Genomic DNA, 26,813 nt, shown 5'->3' with positions numbered 1-26,813 from the left:
AACGTAACATTAAATCAATGAGCCTCCACACGGTCACTCAGTGCGTGAACGTAAACATTGCACCCAAGATTGAGCTACAACTGGCAAAGGAAGTTGGTTGCCTAAATCCTGCCTGATGTTACTGCTGTTGGGGCGTCTTTCTTGACTTGAGACATGTCGGTCTTGACTTGAGACATGACTCTGACTTGCCTGCCTTGAATTGGGACTTGACTTGGGACTTGAGTGCTAAGACTTGAGACTTGCTTGTGACTTGTAAAACAATGACTTGGTCCCACCTCTGCTACTTACTACACTCATTATCAGGACTCAGGATATGACCCAGATGCAGACAGTTCCAATCGCAGATGTTAATTTCCAAAACAGGGGGCAGGCAAACGACAGGTCAAAGGCAGGCAGAGGTCAGTAATCCAGAGTCAGTAAGGTACTGAACAGCAGGCAGGCTCAGGGTCAGGGTAGGCAGAATGGTCAAAACTGGGAAGACTAGGAAAAATAAAAACTACAGTGGCTTGTGAAAGAATTCACCCCACTTGGCAGTTTTCCTATTTTATTGCCTTACATCCTGGAATTAATTGGGGTGTTTGTATCATTTGATTTACACAACATGCCTACCACTTTAAAGATGCAAAATATGTTTTATTGTGAAACAAACAAGAAATAAGACAAAAAACAGAAAATTTGAACGTGCATAACTATTCACCCCCCAAAGTCAATACTTTGTAGAGCCACCTTTTGCAGCAATTACAGCTGCAAATCTCTTGGGGTATGTCTCTATAAACTTGGCACATCTAGCCACTTGGATTTTTGCCCATTCTTCAAGGTAAAACTGCTCCAGCTCCTTCAGGTTCCACTGGTGTTGGGTTTGCGTCAGACATAGCGTTTTCCTTGATGGCCAAAAAGATACATTTTAGTCTCATCCGACCAGAGTACCTTCTTCCATATTTGTATTTTTTTATTTTTTTATTTCACCTTTATTTAACCAGGTAGGCTAGTTGAGAACAAGTTCTCATTTACAACTGCGACCTGGCCAAGATAAATCATAGCAGTGTGAACAGACAGCAACACAGAGTTACACATGGAGTAAACAATAAACAAGTCACAGTAGAAAAAAAAGAGTCTATATACATTGTGTGCAAAAGGCATGAGGAGGTAGGCGAATAATTACAATTTAGCAGATTAACACTGGAACGATAAATGATCAGAAGGTCATGTGCAGGTAGAGATACTGTTGTGCAAAAGAGCAGAAAAGTAAATAAATAAAAACAGTATGGGAATGAGGTAGGTAAATTGGGTGGGCTATTTACCGATGGACTATGTACAGCTGCAGCGATCGGTTAGCTGCTCAGATAGCAGGTGTTTAAAGTTGGTGAGGGAGATAAAAGTCTCCAACTACAACGATTTTTGCAATTCGTTCCAGTCACAGGCAGCAGAGAACTGGAAGGAAAGGCGGCCAAATGAGGTGTTGGCTTTAGGGATGATCCGTGAGTTACACCTGCTGGAGCGTGTGCTACGGGTGGGTGTTGCCATCGTGACCAGTGAACTGAGATAAGGCGGAGCTTTACCTAGCATGGACTTGTAGATGACCTGGAGCCAGTGGGTCTGGCGACGAATATGTAGCAAGGGCCAGCCGACTAGAGCATACAGGTCGCAGTGGTGGGTGGTATAAGGTGCTGTAGTAACAAAGCGGATGGCACTGTGATAAACTGCATCCAGTTTGTGGGAAAAGAGTATTGGAAGCCATTTTGTAGATGACATCGCCGAAGTCGAGGATCGGTAGGATAGTCAGTTACCCTAGGGTAAGTTTGGCGGCATGAGTGAAGGAGGCTTTGTTGTGAAATAGAAAGCCGATTCTAGATTTGATTTTGGATTGGAGATGTTTGATATGAGTCTGGAATGAGAGTTTACAGTCTAGCCAGACACCTAGGTACTTATAGATGTCCACATATTCTAGGTCGGAACCATCCAGGGTGGTGATGCTAGTCGGGCGTGCGAGTGCAGGCAGCGAACGGCTGAAAAGCATACATTTGGTTTTACTAGTGTTTAAGAGCAGTTGGAGGCCACGGAAGGAGTGTTGTATGGCATTGAAGCTCGTTTGGAGGTTAGTTAGCACAGTGTCCAAGGAAGGGCCAGAAGTATACAGAATGGTGTCGTCTGCGTAGAGGTGGATCAGGGAATAGCCCGCAGCAAGAGCAACATCATTGATATATACAGAGAAAAGAGTCGGCTCGAGAATTGAACCCTGTGGCACCCCCATAGAGACTGCCAGAGGACCGGACAACATGCCCTCCGATTTGACACACTGAACTCTGTCTGCAAAGTAGTTGGAGAACCAGGCAAGGCAGTCATTAGAAAAACCGAGGCTACTGAGTTTGCCGATAAGAATATGGTGATGGATATAGGTCTGTAACACAGTTTGGGTCCAGGGTGTCTCCCCCTTGGAAGAGGGGGATGACCGTGGCAGCTTTCCAGTCCTTGGGGATCTCAGACGATATGAAAGATAGGTTGACCAGGCTGGTAATAGGGGTTGCGACAATGGCGGCAGATAGTTTCAGATTGTCAAGCCCAGCTGATTTGTACGGGTCCAGGTTTTGCAGCTCTATCAGAACATCTGCTATCTGGATTTGGGGAGGGGGGGGGGGGGTGGAGCTGTTGGCGAGGTTGGAGTAGCCAGGAGGAAGGCATGGCCAGCCGTTGAGAAATGCTTGTTGAAGTTTTTGATTATCATGGATTTATCGGTGGTGACCGTGTTACCTAGCCTCAGTGCAGTGGGCAGCTGGGAGGAGGTGCTCTTGTTCTCCATGGACTTTACAGTGTCCCAGAACTTTTTGGAGTTAGAGCTACAGGATGCAAATTTCTGCTTGAAAAATGTTTTGGGGAGTCTCCCCACATGCCTTTTGGCGAACACCAAACGTGTTTGCTTATTTTTTCTTTTTTTCTTTAAGCAATGGCTTTTTTTCTGGGAACTCTTCTGTAAAGCCCAGCTCTGTGGAGTGTACGGCTTAAAGTGGTCCTATAGACAGATACTCCAATTTCCGCTGTTGAGATTTGCAGCTCCTTCAGGGTTAACTTTGGTCTCTTTGTTGCCTCTCTGATTAATGCCCTCCTTGCCTGGTCTGTGTGTTTTGGTGTGCGGCCCTTTCTTGGCAGGTTTGTTGTGGTGCAATATTCTTTACATTTTTTAATAATGGATTTAATGGTGCTCCGTGGGATGTTCAAAGTTTCTGATATTTTTTATAAACCAACCCTGTACTTCTCCACAACTTTGTCCCTGACCTGTTTAGAGAGCTCCTTGGCCTTCATGGTGCCCCTTGCTTAGTGGTGTTGCAGACTCTGGGGCCTTTCAGAACAGGTGTATAAACTGAGATCATGTGACAGATCATGTGACACTTGGATTGCACACAGGTGGACTTTTTTCAAACTAATTATGTCACTTCTGAAGGTAATTGGTTGCACCAGATCTTATTTTGGGGCTTTATAGCAAAGGGGGTGAATTCATATGCACGCACAGCTTTTCGTTTACATTTTTTATACACTTTTGAAACATGATCTTTTTTAAAATTTCACTTCAGCAATTTGGACTGTTTTGTGTTTGTCCATTACATGAAATCCAAATAAAAATCAATTTAAATTACAGGTTGTAATGCAACAAAATAGGAAAAATGCCAAAAGGAATAAATACTTTTGCAAGGCACTGTAGAGCACAGGAAACATGGTAACATGCTGGTAGGACGTGACGGGACAAGACGAACTCACAACAGACAAACAGAAAACCCCCTTTGAATCCTAGAAACAGGAGACAAAGTGTTGTGAGATAGGGGTTTAATTCTAGATACATGGAAAGTGGGATGTATACGGAGAGTGCAGGGCAACAGAAGGCGAACAGCAGAGGGGCTAAGGACCTTAGAGATGGAGACAGTGCCGACTCCACCAGGAGGGGCAAATCCCGAGTGGACAGCCAAAATGTATTTTTAAATTTCACCTTTATTTAACCAGGTAGGCCAGTTGAGAACAAGTTCTCATTTACAACTGCGACCTGGCCAAGATAAAGCAAAGCAGTGCTACAAAAACAGCAACCCAGAGTTACACATGGGATAAACATATGTACAGTCAATAACACAATAAAGAAATCTATGTTCAGTGTGTGCACATGTAGTAAGATTGGGGAGGTAAGGCAATAAATAGGCCATAGAGGTGAAATAATTACAATTGAGCATTAACACTGGAGTGATAGATGTGCAGATTATGATGTGCAAGTAGAGATACATGGGGTGCAAAAGAGCAAGAAAAATAAATAACAATATGGGGAAGAGGTAGTTGGGTGTGCTATTTACAGATTACAGATGGGCTGTGTACAGGTACAGTGATCGGTAAGCTGCTCTGACAGCTGATGCTTAAAGTTAGTGAGGGAGATATAAGTCTCCAGCTTCAGTGATTTTTGCAATTTGTTCCAGTCATTGGCAGCAGAGAACTGGAAGGAAAGGCGGCCAAAGTAGGTGTTGGCTTTGGAGATGACCAGTGAATATACCTGCTGGAGCACGTGCTATGGGTGGGTGTTGTTATAGTGACCAGTGAGCTTTGATAAGGCAGGGCTTTACCTAGCAAAGACTTATAGATGACCTGGAGCCAGTGGGTTTGGCGACGAATATGTAGCCAGCCAACGAGAGCATACAGGTCGCATCGGTGGGTAGTATATGGGGCTTTGGTGACAAAACGGATGGCACTTTGATAGTCTACATCCAATTTGCTAAGTAGAGTGTTGGAGGGTGTTTTGTAAATGACATCGCCGAAGTCAAGGATCGGTAAGATAGTCAGTTTTACAAGGGTATGTTTGGCAGCATGAGTGAAGGAGGCTTTGTTGTGAAATAGGAAGCCGATTCTAGATTTGATTTTGGATTGGAGATGCTTAATGTGAGTCTGGAAGGAGAGTTTATAGTCTAACCAGACAGGTAGGTATTTGTAGTTGTCCACATATTCTAAGTCAGAACCGTCCAGAGTAGTGATGCTGTTTGGGTGGACGGGTTCGGGCAGCGATCGGTTGAAGAGCATGAATTTAGTTTTACTAGCATTTAAAAGCAGTTGGAAGGAGTGTTGTATGGGAGGAGTGTTGTATGGCATATAAGCTTGTTTGGAGGGTTGGGTTAGGGTTGGAGGGTTGTTAACACAGTGTCCATAGAAGGGGCAGATGTATACCGAATGGTGTCTTCTGCGTAGAGGTGGATCAGAGAATCACTAGCAGCAAGAGCGACATCTTTGATATGTACAGAGAAAAGAGTCGGCCCGAAAATTTAACCCTGTGGCACCCCCATAGAGACTGCCAGAGGTCCAGACAACAGGCCCTCCGATTTGACACATTCAACTCTATCTGAGAAGTCGTTGGTGACCTGGCGAGGCAGTCATTTGGGAAACCAAGGCTATTGAATCTGCCGATAAGAATGCAGGGATTGACAGAGTCGAAAGCCTTGACCAGGTCGATGAAGACGGTTGCACAGGTACTGTCTTTTATGGCGGTTATTATATCATTTGGGACCTTGAGCGTGGTTGAAGTTTCCGCGGGGGTGCAGAGCTGTTGGCCAGAGTATGGGTAGCCAGGTGGTAAGCATGGCCAGCCATAGAAAAATGCTTATTGAAATTATTGATTTATTGGTGGTGACTGTGCTTCCTAGCTTCAGTGCAGTGGGCAGCTGGGAGGAGGTGCTCTTATTCTCCATGGACTTTGCAGAGACCCAGAACTTTTTGAAATAAATGCTACAGGATGCAAATTTCTGTTAGGAAAGCTAGGGCTAGCTTTTTCAATCTGACCATGTATATTGGTTCCTGACATCCCTGAAAAGTTGCCTATCACAGGGGCTATTCGATGTTAATGCAGTATGCCACCGGATATTTTTGTGCTGGTCAAGTTAGTTAAGTCTGGGGTGAACCAATGGCTATATCTGTTCTTAGTTCTACATTTTTTGAATGAGTAACTAGGCATCCTTTTCTGACGGGATGAGGTCAATTTCCTTCCAGTATACCCCGGCCAGGTCGATTAGAAAAGCCTGCTCGCTGAAGTGTTTTAAGGAGCTTTTGACAGTGATGAGGAGTGGACCCATTACGGACACAGCCAATGAGGCAGTGATCGATGAGATCCTGACTGAAGACAGCAGAGGTGTATTTAGAGGGCAAGTTGGTCAGGATAATATCTATGAGGGTGCCCATGGTTACGGATTTAGGGTTGTACCTGGTAGGTTCCTTGATCATTTCTGTGAGATTGAGGGCATCTGGCTTAGATTGTAGAACATTAGGCATATCCCAGTTTAGGTCACCTAACAGTACGAACTCTGAAGATAGATGGGGGGCAATCAATTCACATATGTTGTCCAGGGCACAGCTGGGGGCTGAGGTGGGTCAATAACAAGCGACAACGGTTAGAGACTTATTTCTGGAAAGGTGGATTTCTAAAAGTAGAAGCTTGAATTGTTTGGGCACAGACCTGGATAGTATGACAAAACTCTACAGGCTATCTTTGCAGTAGATTGCAACTCCGCCCCTTTTGGCAGTTCTATCTTGTCGGAAAATGGGTTGGGGATGGAAATGTCTACATTTTTGGTGTGCTAAAGCAGTGAAAAAACAAACTTAGGGAGGAGGCTTCTGATGTTAACATGCATCCAAGGCTTTTACGGTTACAGAAATCAACAAATGAGAGTAGGTGTGGTGCTGGGAGCTATAGGGCCTGGGTAAACCTCTACATCACCAGAGGAACAGAGCAGATTTCTGGGCGTGGTGGAAGAGATTAAGGACATAATGTACAGACGAGGGTATGGTAGGATATGAGTACAGTGGAGGTGAACCTAGGTATTGAGTGACGATGAGAGTGGTAGTGGCTCTGGAGGCACCAGTTAAGCCAGGTGAGGTCTACGCATGTGTGGGGGATGGGACAACAGAGCTATCTAAGGCATGTTGGGTGGGGCTGGGGGCTCTATAGTGAGAAAAAAAAACAATAATAACTAACCTAAACAACAGTAGACAAGGCATATTGATATTTGGGAGAGGCATGTGTAGCCGAGTGATCATAGGGTCCAATGAGCAGCAATAGGTGAGTCAGGGAGCCGCTCGGACATCGCTACTGTGCTAGGCGAGCTGGAGAAATGGCCATTCATAAAGCTAGCGGGCCGGGACTAGCAGATGGGTCTTTGGCGACTTCGCAACGGAAAAGCCTGTTGAAACCTCCTTGGACAATTACGTCAGAAGACCAGTCATGATGGATTGGCGGGGCTCCGTGTCGGCAATAAAGGGTACAGGCCAATTGACAAAGAGTTATTGTAGCCCAATAATTAGCTGGTAGACCTCTCTGAGTAGCCGGGAGATGGGCCTATCTCGAGGCAAGCTCAAGGCTAACTGGTGCTTGCTTCGGGACAGAGGCGTTAGCCAGCAGTAGCCACTCAGGTTGCAGCTAGCTAGCTGCGATGATCCGGTGTAATGGTCCAGAGCTTCCGGTAGGAATCCGGTGATGTGGTAGAGAAAAAGCTGTCTGATATGCTCTGGGTTGATATCGTGCTGTGCAGACTCGCAGGTGTTGACCAAGTTGAAGCTGGCTGGTGTCCGAGTTAACGGTGAACACCGCTAGCAGTGGCTAATTTCCCACTAGCTAGTAGCTAGTTAGCTGGCTAGCTTCTGATGGGGGTTCCGGTTCTAGAGTATAAAAATAGCAGATCTGTACCACATTGGGTGAGGCGGGTTGCAAGAAAGTTTATTCAGTCCGTAGATGGAAAGTGTGATTAAAATATATACGAAAAATCGAGGGAAATGACTATTTACACGGGACAAGACGGGACAAGACAAACACACGTCTGACTGCTACGCCATCTTGGTTTTGATCACCTGAAGGTGATCTTGAGGAGGGTGGACCAGGCTCTCTTCCAGGTACGGTGACAGGGGTGGGCAAACATCTGGGCCGAGGGTATGCTGACCTCTTCCTCCTGCTCAGGGAAGAGCGGAGGCTGATAACCCATGGAACACTCGAACGGCGAGAGACCAGTGGCTGAGCAGGGATGGGTGTTGCGGGCGTATTCCACCCACATGAGTTGCTAGCTCCAGGTGGGTGGGTTGGCGGAGATGAGTCAATGAAGAGTCGTCTCCAGGTCTTGATTGGCTCGCTCCGACTGGCCGTTAGATTACGGGTGAATACCAAAGGACAGGCTGGCCGATGCCCCAATAAGGGTGCAGAACGCCTTCTAGAACCAGGACGAGAACTGAGGACTGCGGTCGGAGACCATGTACACCGGAAGTCCATGGATCCGGAAGACTGCACCATGAGCTGGGCCGTTTCCGTGGCTGAGGTTAACTTGGGAAGGGGAATGAAATGGGCGGTTTTGGAAAACCAATTCACCACCGTGAGGATATTGGTGTTTCCATCTGATAGAGGAAGACCCTTGATGAAGGGATATATGGGATATATGGGACCAGGGGCAGTGAGGAATGGGAAGAGGTTGAAGGAGGCCAGCCGCAGAGTTTTATTCTGGGTACAAATGGTGCAGGCGGCGACGAACTCGGAGATGTCAGGAACCAAGATGTTCCACCAAAACCGTTGTCGTACAAAGGCCAGCGTGCGACGGGAGCCAGGATGGCAGGCCAGTCAAGAGGAATGAGCTCATTTCAGAACCGGGGAACAGGTAGAGTCCGGGACAAACATCCGGTTAGCCGGGCTCCCCCCTCGCGGTCCCTGGTTTTCTATATCCCAGATAAGTGCAGCCACGAGACAAGAGGTAGGGAGGATGATCTCGGGAATGATGGTGAAAGCGCACCTGGCTTCACATTCTTGGACCCTGAGCGGTAAGAAATGGGGAAGTTGAATCGAGTGAATAGCAGTGCCCATCGAGCTTGCCTGGAGTTGAGGCACTTTGCGGTGCAGAGATATTCCAGGTTCTTGTGATCTGTCCATACTACGAATGGGTGTTCGGCCCCCTAACCAGTGCCTCCACTCCTCCAACGATATCTTCACCACGAGTAGTTCTCTGTTACCCACGTCGTAATTCCTTTTCGTGGTGTTAAGAAAGCGCAGGGATGCAGCTTTTGGTCTTAGGCTGAATGCTGGGACAGGACAGACCCCACTCCGACTTCCGAGGTGTCAACCTCCACCACGAACTGCCAGGACGATTCGGGATGGATTAGGATGGGGGCGGCATTGAGTTGGTGCTTGAGCTTCAAGAACATCCGGTCTGCAGCTGGAGATCACATGAACGGGACCTTGGGAGAGGTGAGTGCTGAAAGGGGGATGCCAGGATGCTGTAACCCCGGATGAACCGGAGGTAGAAATTAGCAAACCCTAGGAAGCATTGCAGCTGTACTCTGGAGGTGGATTGCGGCCAATCCACCACCCCTCTCACCTTTCCAGAGATCCATCTGTATGTTGCCTGCAGCTATGATCTATCCAAGGAAGGAGATGGTGGAGCGATGGAATTCGCATTTCTCCACTTTGACAAACAGCTGGTTCTCCAGAAGATGCTGGAGGACTTGTCGGACATGGAGGACATGTCCTTGAGCCGAGCGGGAAAACCGAGGATGTCATCGAGGTAGACGAACAGAAACCGGTTCACATGTCATGGAGAATGTTGTTAACCAGGGCGTGGTCAGTCCGAATGGCATCCTCAGCCTCAGTCTCTGGACCCGACAGGGAATAAAGCCACCCCCGGGAGAAGGTCGATGGCGTGGTCATAGGGCCAATGCGGAGGAAGCGAGGTGGCTTGGGCATTGCTGAAAACCTCTCGGGTCAGTCATGGCCAGTTCGTACTATCAGGACTCAGGATAAGACCCAGATGCAGACAGTTCGAATCACAGATGTTAATTTACAAAACAGGGGGCAGGCAGACTAAGACTAGGAAAAACAAAAACAAGAGCACAGGAAACCCTGTTGCCACTGTCACACCCTGATCTGTTTCACCTGTCTTATGCTTGTCTCCACCCCCCACCAAGTGTCTCCCATTTCCCCCATTATCCCCTGTGTATTTGTACCTGCGTTTTCTGTTTGTCTTTTGCCAGTTCATCTTGTCCTATCACGCGTGTTTTTTTCCGTACCCCTGTTTTCTAGTTCTTCCGGTTTTGATCATTCTGCCTACCCTGAGCCTGCTAGACGTTCTGTACCTTTGACACTGCCGTGGATTACTGACCTCTGCCTGCCTTGACCCTGAGCCTGCCTGCCATTCTGTTCCTTTTGGACTCTACCCTCGATTAACGACCTCTGCCTGACCCTGACCGGTCCTTTGCCTGACCTTGACCGGTCCTTTGCCTGCACCCTGTTTTGTAAATTAACCTCTGTGATTCGAACTGTCTGCATCTGGGTCTTATCCTGAGTTCTGACCACAAAGTTAGCAGCACATAATCATTGTATGCTGTAGCATTAAGATTTCCCTTCACTGGAACTAAGGGGCCTAGCCCGAACCATGAAAAACATCCCCAGACCATTATTCCTCCTCCACCAAACTTTACAGTGGACACTATGCATTGGTGTAGGTAGTGTTCTCCTGGCATCCACCAAACCCAGATTCGTCCGTCGGACTGCAAGATGGTGAAACGTGTTTCCATTGCTCCAGAAACCAATGACGGTGAGCTTTACACCACTCCAGCCGAAGCTTGGCATTGAACATGGTGATCTTAGGCTTGTTTAAGGCTGCTCGTACATGGAAACCCATTTCATGCACTCAGCGGTCCCATTCTGTGACCTTGTGTGGCCTACCACTGCGCAGATGTGCCGTTGTTGCTCCTAGTTGTTTCCATTTCAAAACAGCACTTACAGTTGAGCGGGGAAGCTCTAGCAGGGCAGAAATTTGACGAACTGACTTGTTGGAAAGGCGGCATCCTATGATGGTGACACGTTGAAAGACAATGAGCTCTACAGTAAGGCCATTCTATTGCCAATGTTTGTCTTTTGAGATTGCATGGCTGTGTTTTAAATTTTATACACCTGTCAGCAACGGGTGTGGCTGAAGAAGCCGAATCCACTAATTTGAAGGGGTGTCCACATACTTTTGTATATATAGTGTAGATAAAGCATTTCACCTATTACAAACAGCCTATGTATATGTAGCCATACACACAGCTGTATTACCAAAATAATGTAAACTAAATGCTGAAGTAGTACCCTAGTTATTCATGCATTCAAACAAAAATACCGAATAGAAATTTGGCTATAATATAATAGCAAGTAAACAAAAGGAGAATGGAGATCCAAATAACCAAAACACAGCCTACCACAGTGAGATACAGCCATGCACAGCAGTCTTGCCAAATAAATAGGCCTATACAGTCCCTCTTCAAACATGGTAAATCGCTCGCTCATGAGTTCAGCAACACATTTTGTGATATGTCACAATACACTTTTGAAAATCAAATACGACCCATGTAATCAATTAAGCAATGCCAGCCTACCATGAACACGTTTCCAACCGGCCAGTGGCTTTCCATAGCCCCCCTACACACACCACGGCACGCCCTGTTGATTGTGCAGACACAGCGCAGCGGAAATACAGATTATTCTTCCGCCAACCTGTCACTCAATCATTTGAAATGTTTTGCTATTTTTATATAGGGACATAAAACTAAAACTGAGCAGGCTAAAGTTTGAACTGAGACCTGCTGGTAACTCAACTGGTTAGGGCAGCTCATGAGGTCCCCTAAATATCTGTTGACTAGGTAGGACTCTTATGACTAAAGATGCTTCATGCATAGCATATATTTTTACTAATAAGAGTGAGAGTAAAATATATCTCTAATCTGAGCACTTACGACCAATTTTCTACTCTGAAACACTATGTGGATACAGGCCCAAGTACTTAAGTCATAAAAGTGTGTCTCTGGGCCCATGGCTCTGTAGGCCTGGTGCCTGATGTTATCAAGAGGAACGATGGCGGCTCAGCGAGGAGACTAGACTACTGAGACATTACTCCATGTTTGCACAGTTTGTAAGGTCTGTAAAAGAACAAATAAATTGGACTCTTAATGGAGTAAAATGTAGTGTAATACAGCAAAATTGGACTTTCAGACCGTATTTTCTTAAAAGCATAGAGCTGTTAAGAACTCAGAGAAGATGTCTTTATTGTGGACATAGTAGAGAAAACTGATTGGGGTGTTTTGTTGCCAGGAGGACTAATAGTAATAGAGAGACCTGTTGCCTCATCAGTGAATCGGCGGAGAACAGAACGACGGGCACCATTTGCCCTTTCTTTCTCAAGGTTTGGGTTACCCACCAAGTTAGCTTGGTGACACTTCAGTCAGACACATGCTGTGTAGGTGAGAGACCAAGACACAGACTATTGCTGGGTGATATGGATAATAATACATATCACTATAAATTTACTGAATTCTCACGTTAACGATTAATTGATAGTTGAATGTGCACGTCGGTCATTGTTTTATATTACCCTTAAAACTACAACTACTATAAATGTTGTAGCTATCAATTTTCCCATCAACAATCACCCATATTAGCAAACTTATTTAATTTCAAACTTCACATTTCTCTAGTATAGTGTATTTATCGTAATGAGTGGTCGTTTGGTCGGTGTCAATCATTTTTGTTTTATCATCCCAGCTCTAGGTGTGTGTGTGTGTGTGTGTGTGTGTGTGTGTGTGTGTGTGTGTGAGAGGACCTTTTCTCTAGAGAGAGTGAGAGAGGGTTAGAGATTGAGACATCGAGTAGAGGGCCTCTGGTCTGACAGGTTACGTCTTCATCAGCAGCAGATGACAAGAACGGAGCCGAAGGCTCTTGCCAGGTTCCTCTGGTGCGAGGCGCTAGGCTAGCACCCAACAGTGCCTTGACGCAGAAGAGACCTCTCAACAGAGGCTGTGTTTGTCACTGGGTATCAGCACCTTTGGGCTCCAGTATGCCAGCAATTGTTCAGGCCAGGATTAGTTTTTTTGTATCCTGTTACGAACTTTATTTCCATGGAGTCAAGTTCAGCAGTGCGCTGCTGGCCGGGGATGTTGCTGAGAGCCAGGTGATTTATGTGTTGCTGAGTGAGAGCAGCAGGTTCAAGTAGTGTTTCAAGTCAGAGGTCTCCAGGAAAAGGCAGGGGGACTCACAGCGGGGGGCTAAGGCCGTTTTCACTTGGAGCTGCTCCACTGCCATGGCTATAGGCATGCTTGGGAGACTCTACCCTGTAAACAAATGTGATGGGCAACAGGAGGTGTGTTTCTTTGTTTTTGTGTTGTGTTGATTGGTTGAGGAGAGGCTGTGAGTGATGGTGTGAATGAAAGTTATTGCTGTGCAGATACATTTAAATAATTTTATCATCATTATTTTGTAGAGACTTGGAAACTACATTTCCTTACTGTGGGATATATAATTTAGGATTTTACTGTTATGCACAATATCTTCAAATGTAAAAAAGAAATCATATAATTTTCGCAGCAAAACTTCTAGGCATACTTTTGTAGTCATATACAGTGACCTAAGTTGTTAAGGCCCCATAACTTACACACTTAAGAGGTCACTTCCTGTCGGCTTTGTCAGGGCCATTTCTACGTCTCTTCTAAACTCTTTACTGCTTCACAGATTATGGTCTGTTGCCAGTGGCAACAAACAAGGCGATTCATTTCAGTGATGGTATCATAATGAAATAATGACCTCGTTATTGCTCACTACTTCTCCATAGACTCCTATTCTTAGCCTTTTCAAACAGGAGCAGTCGGGTACAGAAACGTTAAAATCTAGGTGAAGAGAAAAAGCTGTTCGAAATTCAGTCGTGAACCATGAATTAATGAGCAACGAGTGCATGCAACCTCTGCCTCTTCTCTGTGCACAACCAAAGGAATAGCCATCCGCACAGTAATATTCCTTTGAAATATGATGTCTTAAAGATGCAACGATATTCTCCATAGTGACATTGCACAGTGGTGGCAGCTGTCAGAGTTCTACTTAGCCATCTGGATCAGATGAACACAGAGAAGATGTTAATGCACTTCATGATGAAAGGCGGATAACACCTTTGACCTTCCTAGCCTTTGACCTCGCTGGGCAATATGCACTGACTGATGCTATAGGTTTCCTATAACTGGCATATGCTGGGCCAGTCAGATATGTTAAGAGACATTACTCATTCAGACACGGTTTATTATACAGCCCCTGTTGGCCAATCACCAGTCAGCACCACATTCTTGTTCTGTGTTGTCAAATGTTGAATTAGTGAGAGCTCGGTTTGTTGTTTTAAAAGTTTAGCAAGTCTCTGAAGATTTTTTCTATTGAAAAAGTTTGGTTACTAGCTACCTTTTGAACTTGGATCCCGCAATGTGCCCCCTGCCTGCCTTGACCTGTCCATTGCCTGCCCTTGTTGGATTATTAAACCATTGTTAATTCGACGTTGTCTGCATCTGGGTCTTACCTTCATACCTGATAGGGGGGTCCAAATGTTGGCTGAGCGCCATGACCGGGCGTTGGACATTCTGCTAGAGCAATTCTGCGGGTTGTCTGGGGGGCAGCCTTCCACGGTGGTAACCCCACCGCCCCTCAGTAACTCAGCAGTTAGCAGCACCGCCCCACCGGCCACTCCACCTTCCCGGGAGCCCCGTTTACCTACCCCGGAACGCTTTAATGGAGATCCTAGCACCTGTCATGCGTTTTTTGCCAAGTGTGCCCTAATTTTTGAGCTTCAGCCCTCCTCCGTCCCCTCGGATCGCTCCAAGATAGCCTACCTCATCACTCTGATGTCTGGGAGGGCTCTCACCTGGGCTACCGCCATATGGGAACCACAGCCGGCTATGTGCGTGAGTCTGGAGGGGTTCGTGGGAGAGGTAAAGAAGGTTTCTGATGCCCCGTTCTCCAGGCGAGAAGCTGCCCAGAAGCTAATCCATCCGGCAGGACGCCCGCAGTGTGGCCGACTATGCGGTGGATTTCCGCATGTTGGCAGCGGAGAGTGTGTGAAACCAGGAAGCACTGTTGGACATGTTCCTGCACAGCGTCTCGGAGGAGGTTAAGGACAAGCTTGCTGCTCGGGAGTTACCCACGGATCTTGACTCCCTCAAAGCTTTGACCATTCGCATTGATGGGCGATTGTGAGAACGACAGATGGAAAGGAAATTAAATTTCACTCGCACGTTTAGGGATTCCACCTCGCCCATCCCGGAAGTCCCGTTGCCGAGAGCACCTGAGGTTTCCTGACCTTCCTCGAGAGTCACCAAAGACGACCGAGGCACTGTTTCCCGAGCCTATACAACTAGGCAGAGTTGGGCTGTCGCCAGCGGAACGGCAACACAGGATCAATACAAGGAGCTGTCTGTATTGCGGGACTTTTGGTAATTTTGTGTCCTCTTGCCTGGTAAATTTGATCTCTGGCACACTCAGGATGACAAATCAGGGCAAGATTACTGAATGTAAGTACATTATTACCTTCAGAGGTGAATGTATCAAACCAGTTGTCGTGATAAAAGTTTTTTGTTGTTGTCCACTCTCCTCAAACAATAGCATGGTATTTTTTCACTGTAATAGCTATTGTTAATTGGACACCGCAGTTAACAATAATTTAAGCTTTCTGACAACATAAGACATGTCTATGTCCCGGAAAGCTGGCTGTTGTATACAGTGTCATTCTAGTCACATTAGCGCACGTTAGCAACAACCATCCCGGTTTAGGGACACCCATCCCGTAGAGGTTAACTTCTTGGCTGCAGGGGCAGTATTGAGTAGCTTGGAAGAAAGGTGCCCAGAGTCAACAGCCTGCTCCTCAGTCCCAGTTGCTAATATATGCATAGTATTATTAGTATTGGATAGACAACACTCGGAAGTTTCTAAAACTGTTTGAACGATGTCTGTGAGTATAACAGAACTCATATGGCAGGCAAAAACCTGAGAAGAAATCCAAACAGGAAGTGGAAAATCAGAGGTTGGTCGATTTTCAACCCACTGAATACACAGTGGGATATGGATAAAGTTGCACTTCCTAGGGCTTCCACTAGATGTCAACCCTCTTTAGAAACTTGAATGAGGCTTCTACTGTGTTGTGAAGCCGGATGGGAGCTCTTTGAGTCAGTGGTCTGGCAGAGAGCAGGTCCTGGTCTCGCGCATTTCACATGATAGCAACCTGCATTCCATGGCTTCTCTACAGAAATAGGAATTCTCCGGTTGGAACTTTATTGAAGATTTATGATAACAACATCCGAAAGATTGATTCTATACTTAGTTTGATAAGTTTCTCCAATCTGTAATATAACTTTTTGAAGTTTTCGTCCGACGTTCTGATGGACCTGCACGAGCGTTTGGATTTGTGTACTAACTGCGCTAACAAAAGTAGCTACTTGTGTAACGGCGTTCTTCTGTTGTTGAAAGAGAGGACCGAAATGCAGCGTGGTGGTTACTCATGTCTTTAATGAATGAACTGACGATACATGAAATAACTGAATAAACAAAACAACAAACGGAACGTGAAACTTATTACAGCCTATCTGGTGAATACTACACAGAGACAGGAACAATCACCTACGAAATACACAGTGAACCCAGGCTACCTAAATACGGTTCCCAATCCGAGACAACGAGAAGCACCTGACTCTGATTGAGAACTGCCTCAGGCAGCCAAGCCTAACTAGACACACCCCTAATCATATGCAATCCCAAATCCTATAAAACCCATCTCGGGACAGAAGCAGCTCGGGACTGAGGGGAAGCTCGGGACTGAGGGGTAGCTCGGGACTGAGGGGTAGCTCGGGACTGAGGGGCAGCTCGGGACAGAGGGGCAGCTCGGGATAGAGGGGCATCTAGGGACAGAGGGGCATCTAGGGACAGAGGGGCATCTAGGGACAGAGGGGCATCTAGGGACAGAGGGGCATCTCGGGACAGAAGCAGCTCGGGACTGAGGGGTAGCTCGGGACTGAGGGGTAGCTCGGGACTGAGAGGAAGCCCAGTACTGAGAGGAAGCCCAGTACTGAGAGGAAGCTCAGGCAGGTAGTAGGCTCCGGCAGATCCTGGCTGGCTGGCTGATCTGGAAGATTCTGGTTGACTTGCAGATCTGGAAGATTCTGGTTGACAGGCTGATCTGGAAGAATCTGGTTGACTGGCAGATCTAGAAGATCATGGCTGACTGGCGGATCTAGCTGCTCTATGCAGACTGACAGCTCTGACTGCTCCATGCAGGCTGACAGCTCCTTGCAGACTGGCAGCTCTTTGCAGACTGGCAGCTCTGGCTGCTTCATGCCGACTGACAGCTCTGACTGCTCCATGCAGGCTGACAGCACCCTGCAGACTGTCAGCTCCTTGCATACTGACAGCTCCTTGCAGACTGACAGCTCCTTGCAGACTGACAGCTCCCTGCAGACTGGCAGCTCTTTGCAGACTGACAGCTCTGGCTGCTTCATGCAGACTGACAGCTCCTTGCAGACTGACAGCTCCCTGCAGACTGGCAGCTCTTTGCAGACTGACAGCTCTCTGCAGACTGGCAGCTATTTGCAGACTGACAGCTCCTTGCAGACTGACAGCTCTTTGCAGACTGACAGCTCTTTGCAGACTGACAGCTCTGGCTGCGTCATGCAGACTGACAGCTCTGACTGCTCCATGCAGGCTGACAGCACCCTGCAGACTGGCAGCTCTTTGCAGACTGACAGCTCTGGCTGCTTCATGCAGACTGACAGCACCTCTGGCGGATCCTGGCTGACTGGCACTTCTGGCGGATCCTGGCTGACTGGCACTTCTGGCGGATCCTGGCAGACTGGCGATGCTGGGCAGACTGGCGACGCTGGGCAGACTGGCGGCGCTGGGCTGACTGGCGGCGCTGGGCAGACTGGCGGCGCTGGGCTGACTGGCGGCGCTGGGCAGACTGGCGGCGCTGGGCAGACTGGAGACTCCGGCAGCGCAGGAGAGGAGAAAGGCTCTGGCTGCGCTAAACAGGCGGGAGGCTCCGGCAGCGCCGTAGAGGAGGAAAGCGCTGGCTGTGCTGAACAGGAGAGGCGCACTGGAGGCCTGGTGCGTGGTGCTGGCACTGGTGGTATTGGGCCGAGGACACGCACAGGAAGCCTGGTGCGGGGAGCTGCCACCGGAGGACTGGAGTGTGGAGGTGGCACAGGATGGGCTAGACCGTGAAGGCGTACTGGAGATCTTGAGAGCAGTGTTGGCACAGGACGTGCAAGGCTAGGGATGTGCACAGGAGGCCTGGTGCGTGAGGCTGGCACCAACTTCACCAGCCGACTAACACGCACCTCAGGTTGAGTATAGAGCGCTAACTCAGGTGCTATCAAATCCCCGACACGATCCGTCGGACGAATATCGTATCTATAGCACCAAGCTAGCAACTCCCTCATTACTCTCCACTCCACTTTCCCCATTAACTCCTTCACAGTCTCTGCTTCGCTCACCTCTAACACCGGCTCTGGTTCTGGTCTCCTCCTTGGCTCCTCACGATAAACAAGGAGAGTTGGCTCAGGTCTATCTCCTGACTCAGCCACTCTCCCTCTGAGCCCCCCCCAATAAATTTTTTGGGGTGACTTTCGGGTTTCGCTCTGCGCCGCCGTGTCTGTTTCTCCAACTCCATTCGCCTATAGCCCTCTTCGCACTGCTCTAGCGAATCCCAGGCGGGCTCCTGCACTCTCTCTGGGTCGGCCGCCCACCTGTCTAGTTCTTCCCACGTCGTATACTCCAAGCCTCTGCTATCCATAACGTCCTCCCTTCGCTGCTCCTGCTGCCTGTTACCACGCCACTCGGTCCGTGTGTGGTGGGTGATTCTGTAACGGCGTTCTTCTGTTGTTGAAAGAGAGGACCGAAATGCAGCGTGGTGGTTACTCATGTCTTTAATGAATGAACTGACGATACATGAAATAACTGAATAAACAAAACAACAAACGGAACGTGAAACTTATTACAGCCTATCTGGTGAATACTACACAGAGACAGGAACAATCACCCACGAAATACACAGTGAACCCAGGCTACCTAAATTACGGTTCCCAATCCGAGACAACGAGAAGCACCTGACTCTGATTGAGAACTGCCTCAGGCAGCCAAGCCTAACTAGACACACCCCTAATCATATGCAATCCCAAATCCTATAAAACCCCAATACGAAACACAACACATAAACCCATGTCACACCCTGGCCTGACCAAATATATAACGAAAACACAAAACACTATGACCAAGGCGTGACAACTTGGACATAAATAATGGACATTATCGAACAAATAAAGCATTTATTGTGGCACTAGGATTCCTGGCAGTGCATTCTGATGAAGATCGTCAAAGGTAAGGGAATATTTATAATGTGATTTCTGATTTCTGTTGACTCCAACATGGCGGATAATTTTATTTATTTTCGTCTCAGATTATTGCATGGTTTGCTTTTTCCGTAATGTTTAAAAAAAAATCTGACACAGCGGTTGCATTAAGGAGAGGTATATCTATATTTCCATGTCTAACAATTGTATTTATCGACATTTATAATGAGTATTTCTGTAAAATGATGTGGCTCTCTGCAATATCACCAGATGTTTTTGGAACTAGTGAACATAATGGACCAATGTATAAATTAAAAAAAATATAAATATGAACTTTATCAAACAAAAAATACATGTATTGTGTAACATGAAGTCCTATGAGTGTCATCTGATGAAGATCATCAAAGGTTAGTGATTCATTTTATCTCTATTTGTGCTTTTTGTGACTCCTTTCTTTGGCTGGAAAAATGGCTGTGTTTTTCTGTGAGTTGGTGGTGACCTAACATAATCGTTTGTGGTGCTTTCGCTGTAAAGCCTATTTGTAATCGGACACTGTGGTGGGATTAACAACAAGATTACCTTCAAAACAGTATAAGATACATGTATGTTGGAGGAATTTTAATTATGAGATTTCTGTTGTTTTGAATTTGGCGTCCTGCACTTTCACTGGCTGTTGACATATCATCCCGTTAACGGGATTACAGCCCTAAGAAGTTTTAAGTAGTGGTTTCTTTGCAGCAACTCGACCATGAAGGCCTGATTAACGCAGTATCCTCTGAAAAGTTGATGTTGAGATGTGTCTGTTACTTGAACTCTGCGAAGAATTTATTTGGGCTCCTCTGCAGCAGAGGTAACTCTGGGTCTTCCTTTCCTGTGGTGGTCCTCATGAGAGACAGATTGATCATAGCATTTGATGGTTTTTGCGACTGCACTTGAAGAAACGTTCAAAGTTCTTGAAATTTTCTGGATTGACTGACCTTCATGTTTTAATGTAATGATGGGCTGTCATTTCCCTTCGCTTATTTGAGCTGTTCTTGCCATAATATGGATGTGGTCTTTTACCAAATAGGGATATTGTAACGGCTTTCTTCCTGGGAAGGAGAGGACCAAAGCGCAGCGTGATGAGTGTTCATCTTATTTAATAATACATCCCAACTGAATACTTCAAATTACAAAACAACAAATGTGAAAACAGTCCTATCTGGTGCATAGACACAGACAGGAAACAATCAGCCACAAAAACACAGTGAAACCCAGGCTACCTAAGTATGATTCTCAATCAGAGACAACTAACGACACCTGCCTCTGATTGAGAACCATACTAGGCCGAACACAGAAAAACAACCTAGACACACAAAACATAGAATGCCCACCCAGCTCACGTCCTGACCAACACTAAAACAAGGAAAACACAAAAGAACTATGGTCAGAACATGACAGATATCTTCTGTATACCAACCCTAACTTTTCATAACACAACTGATTGGCTCAAACACATTAAGGACACAAATAAGAAGAAGAGACTTGCTTGGGCCAAGAAACATGAGCAATGGAAATTAGACCAGTGGAACCATCTGTCCTTTGGTCTGATTTTCCAAATTTGAGATTTTTGGTTCCAAATTTTTAGGGGGTGTCTTTGTGAGACGCAGTGTAGGTGAATGGATTTTCTCCGCGTGTGTGGTTCCCACCGTGAAGCATGGAGGAGGTGTGATGGTGTGGGGGTGCTTGCTGGTGACACTGTCTGTGATTTATTTTGAATTCAAGGCACACATAACCAGCCTGGCTACCACAGCATTCTGCAGCGATATGCCATCCAATCTCATTATCGCTTAGTGGGATTATCATTTGTTTTACAACAGGACAATGACCCAACACTCCTCCAGGCTGTGTAAGGGCTATTTGACCAAGAAGGAGAGGGATGGAGTGCTGCATCAGATGGCCTGGCCTCCACAATCACCTGACCTCAACCCAATTGAGTTGGTTTGGGATGAGTTGGATGGCAGAGTGAAGGAAAAGCAGCCAACAAGTGTTCATCATATGTGGGAACTCCTTCAAGACTGTTGGAAAATCATTCCAGATGAAGCTGGTTGAGAGAATGACAAGAGTGTGCAAAGCTATCATCAAGGCGAAGGGTGGCTACTTTGAAGGCTCTAAAATATAAAACATATTTTGATTTGTTTAACACTTTTTTGGTAACTACATGATTCCATATGTGTTATTTCTTAGTTTTGATTTCTTCACTATTATTCTACAATGTCGAAAATTGAAAAACCCTTGAATTCTGACAGCCTAACCCAGCCAAACACGGACAACCTTGGGCCAATTGTGTGCCACCCTATGGGACTCCCAATCACAGCCGGATCTGATGCAGCCTGGATTTGAACCAAGTATTGCGGTGACGCCTCTTGCACTGAGATGCAGTGTCTTAGACCACTGCCCCTGAGTAGGTGTGTCCAAACCTTTCACTACTATACATGTGTCTTGGTTCTCTATTCAATGAGAAAGAAACCAATAGTCAGATATATCTTATCCCATTGTTGATACATACCTATAACTGTACTGTGAAGTTGTAAGGATGTATTGGCAATATTGCCAATGTCTGCCTGCCACATGTATTCACTTTTTAAATGTGCAGTATGTGACCCATATTTCATATGTCTGTAGTAGCGATGATCACTGTACCTGTACACAGCCAATCTGTAAATAGCACACCCAACTATCTCATCCCCATATTGTAATTTATCTTCTTGCCCTTTTGCATCCCAGTATCTCTACTTGCACATCATCATCTGCACATCTATCACTCCAGTGTTAATGCTAAATTGTACTTATTTCGTCTCTGTGGCCTATTTATTGCCTTACCTCCCTACTCTTCTACATTTGCCCACATTGTACATAGATGTTTTATTTTGTGTTATTGACTGTGCGTTTGTTTATGTGTAACTCTGTGTTGTTGTTTTTGTCACACTGCTTTGTTTTATCTTGGCCAGGTCGCAGTTGTAAATGAGAACTTGTTCTCAACTAGCCTACCTGGTTAAATAAAGGTGAAATGAAAATGAAAAAATAAATAGAAACATCACATTATGAAACACACACTGTACTTCCACAGTACACGTTAGATGACTCAGCTCTGACGAAACCCGCTCCGCCGCATGCACCCTAGACTGACCAGCCTGGCATTCTTTTGTGCCGTTGGAATCACACACTTCTAAAACCTACCTTGGAGCAACAGAGCCCAAGTTGCCAAAGCCTGGTTTGTAAGTCGGACAGAGATTCAATTACATACTGTATCTCAGGAGTGGGAGTCCACCGCCGACCCTATGTAAGGAGAGCCGCCAAGCCCCGGTTCCCCCAGGAACTGTGTCAGAATGTTGACGGATAGAAAAGGGTTAGAACTCCCTGTACTTTTCCCTGTATGTAACCCTCCTGGTTGTGGCTCGCTCCTCAAGCTCCTGACATTGGTCCTCAGTGAACTGACATTTGTACAGTATTTCCCCAGGGCTCTTGACCAGGCCGGCTGGGCTTTAGCCCTCCATGTGTCAGGCGATGGTAGCCCTAGCAGTCATTGGGCAATGACAGATCACGTTTCCTCAGCTGAGATTGAATTGTAAATCACTGCACATGCAACCATTGACCCCGGTAGGAATTTCAAGGATAGTCATTGGTGAATTGGGCCCTGTGTAAATGTATGATGCCGGAGGACATATGTTAGAATTAAATCTGTGGGGAGCGGAGTTGGGTGAAATCAATCAATATTTTGCTAATCTTCCATGACTGTGTTTATGCACAGGGATGTAGATTGGTGTGGGAAAAGTTATGAAAATCAACAAATATCAAAGAAGCTGTAAATCACAAACTTTAGAGTGGGTACAAAATGAATGATGTCAAGATAATGTATTGTCGCTAATTAGGTAATAAAACATGGATGGAATGGCTCTCTGTTGGTTTTATGCATATGTGTCTGTATGCCCCCAATGCATATGCACGTGTATTAGTAATACAAGTGGAACAAAGAGGCATTGAGGTCAGTCATTGACTGAAGGAAGCCCCTTGATTTCATATCCTGTTGTATGCCTCCTTCACCTTAACAGAAGCAGATCGGACATTCATTTCCAGTCATCTGCCCAGCACAACTGACCATTAACCTAATGACCTTGGGATCCTGACCCCTGACCTCTGATGTTGACCTCTGGCCGGGGGCCTCTTATTTCCAGGACTGGCGTCTCCATTGACTACCTGCCAGGCACCTGCTCAGAGAAATGAAACAGAGGGGAATGTCTCTCCAGGGAGCCCTTGGGCCTTGTAGACAACGGCCCTGTCTCAATTCCTGCATGTGAATGGGCCTTGAGTGGGCCTGGTAAACCAATCTCCCTAATTATCTATTGAAAGAACATTATTTTTCCTTTGTCATTACCCTGATTTCAATTGCTGAAAAGTAACATGGAGAGGTAAAGGAAGGGGAAGATTTATTTTTTTCAAAAGATAGTGTTCCCAATTTCATCAAGGTTAATTGCAGGGGGGAGCAGATGTCACAAATAAATCCTGGAGAAAGATGCAGAGGACACGCATTGAAGAGGAATTAAAGATAAATATGAGCTTTTAGCTCCTCGCCGGTGCAAAACTGAGTGCTGTTAGGGCACATCACAGAACCATTTGACTAATTCATCAGAGTATGGAGTCCAGTATTGCGTTTAGGATGCTGGCTCAAGAAGAGGGAAAGTGCCTCTTTTATTGTAGTAATGTATATACTGTTTTTGGAGTGGATTTGAATTGAAACTTTCTTGTTGTTTACAGTCTTATAGTCAATTAATAGAGTGACATTTAGGTATCTAAAGACTTAATACAGAAAAGGAAAGGGTAAGGTATTTCCATGAGTAATTGCGTTGCACTAACAGAGCCTCCCCCACTTTTGGTTTCCCCGTGTCACCTGTAGCCTCCCAGAACCCTCGACAATATGATTTCAGTTGTGCTTGCACCGTGATAGAGAAAAGGAAACTATGTAGTCTGTTATAGTTTAATGAGGATGATGGTGAGCCCATGGAGCAGTGAGTGTCCATTTGGGCTCCCTACAGCTGCAGTCGCCAATGCTCGTGGGTTAACAGCACAGAGATAGGAGCTGAAGAGCAGGCTCTGGGGCTCGTGGGCGGTTCTCACTCTAGCCCTGTGCATGGCGGACGAGTGGAGAGCAGCACTGTCAAGTGGAGGAGAGGGACAGAGGACTCTTTGAAACCAAAATAGACCCAGATAAGCAAGGACCAGGCCCTATCTCACACCTGCAGAGTAGCCATTTCATGCCACCGCTCTTCCGGTCTCAAGCAGGTGTTGGACTGTGTGTGAGTGTGTGTGTGTCTCTCTCTGTGCCTTTGTGTTTGTGTCTGGTGTGTGTTTATGTGGAGTGGGTTATGTGAGTGGGTGATGGAGTGAGTAACCTTATGTTTCTGCCGATCTGAAATGCTTTCAAGGTTTAATATGAGCCGTGGATATACTCTGATATGATTCCCAACATGCTTTCCTAAAACTGGTCATTAAATAGGTATAGTGTAGGCTAGGTGTTTTTGTTCCTCACAGCAGTCAGTTTGTTTAACAAGCTGGTTCATTCTGCAGCTCATTCTCAGACTAACAGACATCTTCCTACAGAGAAGGTCCACATATTTCCCATCTCTGTGTGGGCCCAAGCCTTTGAACTCTTCTGTGTTCTCCACATTCATCTTCGTGAGTGTGTCTGCCAACTAAGCAGCGCTTCTAAATCTCCTAAGCATTCAGGCAGGCAGCACTGGGAGCTGAAGCCCTGACTAGTGTCTGGATAACCCGTTTTCTGATGCTGCTGCCCCCTTAAAACTGCTAAAGCACCAGCCTCTGGTCCTTTCTGCATTCTGCAGTCTCTCTGTCTCACACTGGTTGATTTCCCCCTAACCAAACACATTTCTAAGACGATTCATGAAAGAATGACTTAATCAACCATTGACTGATTTAGATCATTTCAGAGGATCAACGGCTTGTCAATGAAACCGAACGGATCTCAAACAGACTTGATGTGCTGGTTATGCCACCACAGACTGTCTGCTACCAGTGGTGTATGTCCACTACACTAGATGTGTGTGGAAGTATGAATCTCACAGCGAGTGTCACAGCCTCAGTGTGAATGCTGTCAGGACCAATAAACTGTAGACGTGCGGTCCGCTCGCCACCGGCTGGACAGCGGCCCCGTCTGTCCTCCCAGCGTTGTTCTACCAGCTCCTCCTATCTCCACGCGACAACTCTGTCACTCTCCCCCTGACACCAATCATCCAGGGCCAAGCCATGAAGAGACCTCCAGCATGGCACTAAGTACATCCATCTACCCTTGTCATCCCCACCCTCTCCCCCTGCTCCCAACCCAAGTCCCCTCCATCCCTCTGGGAATGTTCTGTGGTGGAGGAATGCTTTGTGTGGGAGCAGAGGAGGCCTTGATGGGCAGCAACAATCTTAAGCAGGCTAACTAACATGCTGCATGGCTGCCCCCCAAACCCTCCCTTCCTCCAGCTAGCAGGCCCGGCCTCCAATAAGCCTCTTGTAGACAGTGGCTCCGCCGCCACCTCATTTGTCAGAGTGTGGTGCAGGCCAGGCTGGCTCATTCAAAGGCCTAGGGAGGTGTATGGAGCTGGGGTCAGAGTGGAGCAAACTAGGCTGGGAGGAGGTGTAAGACTGGATGGTAGATGTATGGATGGGTGGTTGGAGGCCTGGACGTCTGAGAATAGATGGAAATGGAGAGAGGTATGTGGGACAGTTCCCTTTCCTCTCCTTTACTGTCCCTAGTCAAAGGCAGTTCATGTAATTTACAGACAGGCTTATATGCTCTCTATGTTTGCTCTGCAGGTCCTCTGCTATTTCTGCTACTATTACTACTACTCCTGCTTCTAGATTGAACAGAAGGAAGGCTGTGAATGTATGTTGAGCTCAGCCATAATCCCCAGTTGTGTGGCGCTGAACTGTCCCACTATGGAGGTGAGGTGGTTGGGGATGGTCAGTGTGGGTAGCAGACAAATGGTCTGATGATTTATTGATTTGTCCCAATTGACTCTGAGGGAGTGACATTCACTGTCTCACCCTGAAGGGACGACGGGGTGAGGAGGGGAGGCAGGTAGGATGAAGGCCTGGAGGAGATGGGGGATGGAGAGATGAAGGATAGGTGGGGCCGTGGGGTGAGTGATGACACTTTACTGTAAGCCCTCCACATCTGTTTCCAATCGCTGACATGAAAAAGCCAGTGGGCCAGTCAGTCAGTCCTCGCCGCGCCAGCAGGAAACTCGAGGAGACAAACTCAAACAGCCTCTCTGATTACAAAGGTTCCAGCATCGCAATCAGCAGCACATCAGGGGATGGGGACAGCAGCGATCATTCGGTTCGGTGCTCTCAGTGACAGGTGTGACAACGGTTGTATTTTAGACACTTTCTGTTGAAGGACTGTTGAGGTTTTATCAGTTCAAGCAGACTTTTATGGAGATGTGAGGTTTTAAGGAGCGTCTGCCAAGTTCAAAGTCAATTCTAGATAAAAGAGCGTTCTTGTATTTAGGAATAGACATCTTAATTGTGTGTGAACCATATCTCTGATGAATACACAATACCATGACTCATGTGTGGCAGCATGGCAAAAGGTTATCAAAATGACTTTT

The sequence above is a fragment of the Oncorhynchus nerka genome, linkage group LG19 (assembly GCF_034236695.1).
Source record: "Oncorhynchus nerka isolate Pitt River linkage group LG19, Oner_Uvic_2.0, whole genome shotgun sequence".
NCBI classification, from domain to species: domain Eukaryota; kingdom Metazoa; phylum Chordata; class Actinopteri; order Salmoniformes; family Salmonidae; genus Oncorhynchus; species Oncorhynchus nerka.
The sequence above is the reverse complement of the archived record's forward strand: the minus strand, read 5'-3'. Positions refer to the sequence as shown.